The 1,376-nt window shown below is 55.7% G+C and overlaps 1 protein-coding gene across 1 annotated transcript in view; it reads right to left on the reverse strand.

Annotated features, from left to right (window-relative positions):
- Window positions 1-1,376, reverse strand: part of ASMTL (acetylserotonin O-methyltransferase-like) — a 55,716-nt gene that overhangs the window by 32,235 nt on the left and 22,105 nt on the right. The gene's annotated exons all lie outside the window — the stretch shown is intronic.

A 1,376-nucleotide genomic window follows, 5' to 3' on the forward strand; every position in this document is an offset into this window, starting at 1 on the left:
TGAATGACTGACAGGAGGTGTCAGCCCGGTCTCCCTGTCTCCCCAAAACCTGCGCCCCTCCTGCACCTGACATCCCCACCTCTGCTTCCCAGAGGCTGCCCTGTAAGGGACCCCTGGTGTTGGGAGGGCTGCATCCCTTCTCAGTCTGCTGTGCACCGTGAGGGGACCCTGGGAGCCCAGACCTGCAGAACGGCTGAAAGATGGGGCCTCAGGCTGGGCGTGGTGGCTCACGCCTGTAATCCCAGCACTTTAGGAGGCCGACGTGGGTGGATCGGCTGACGTCAGGAGTTCGAGATCAGCCTGGCCAACATGGCGAAACCCTTCAGGAGGCTGAGGCAGGAGAATGGCGGGAACCCGGGAGGCGGAGCTTGCAGTGAGCCGAGATGGCGCCACTGCACTCCAGCCTGGGCGACAGAGCCAGACTCCATCTCAAAAAAAAAAAGAGTCTTTGCAGACGTAAGTAAGCTAGGGGACTTCAGATGAGTTGGAGTCAGTGGATTAGGGAGGCCTCAAAATCCAGTAACAGGTGTCCTTCTAAGAGACAGAAGAGGAGACACAGACACAGAGGAGGAGGCCACGTGGAGACAGAAGCAGAGACTGGAGTGATGTGGCCACAAGTCCAGGGACACCTGGAGCCCCCGGGAGCTGGGAGAGGCAGGAAGGAGCCTCCCCTAGAGCCTCCAGAAGGAACCAAACACAACTGCAGTGGGTTGAAAGGTGATCCCTAAAACATATGTTCATGTCCTCACTCCCAGAACCCCCTAACCTCTGGATAGGACCTTACTTGGAAATAGGGTCTTTGGTGGATTCAATTACATGAAGGACCTCAAAATGGATTTTCAATTTGTTGGATTTGGGATTTTGGGTGTCCCCTAAATGCAATGACAGGTGTCCTTGTAAGAGACAGAAGAGGAGACACAGACACAGAGGAGGAGGCCACGTGGAGACGGAGGCAGAGACTGGAGTGATGCGGCCACAAGCCCAGGGACGCCTGGAGCTGTCAGGAGCTGGAAGAGGCAGGAAGGACCCTCCCCTAGAGCCTCCAGAGGGAACTGGATACACCTGGAATAGATTGAACTGTGGTCCTCCTGAAAAATCTGTCCATATCCTGATCCCCAGAACCTGTGAATGGGACCTTGTTTTAAAAAGGGGTCTTGGTAGATGTAATTAATAATCTCAAGAGGAGATCATCATGAAGAAGGGTGGACTCCAAGTCCCATCACAGGTGTCCTTCTAAGAGACAGAAGAGGAGACGGAGACACAGACACAGAGGAGGAGGCCACGTGGAGACGGAGGCAGAGACTGGAGTGATGCGGCCACAAGCCCAGGGATGCCTGGAGCCCCCAGGAGCTGGGAGAGGCAGGAAGGATCCTCCC

Source organism: Mandrillus leucophaeus, unplaced genomic scaffold (genome assembly GCF_000951045.1).
Source record: "Mandrillus leucophaeus isolate KB7577 unplaced genomic scaffold, Mleu.le_1.0 Scaffold634, whole genome shotgun sequence".
Taxonomy (NCBI): domain Eukaryota; kingdom Metazoa; phylum Chordata; class Mammalia; order Primates; family Cercopithecidae; genus Mandrillus; species Mandrillus leucophaeus.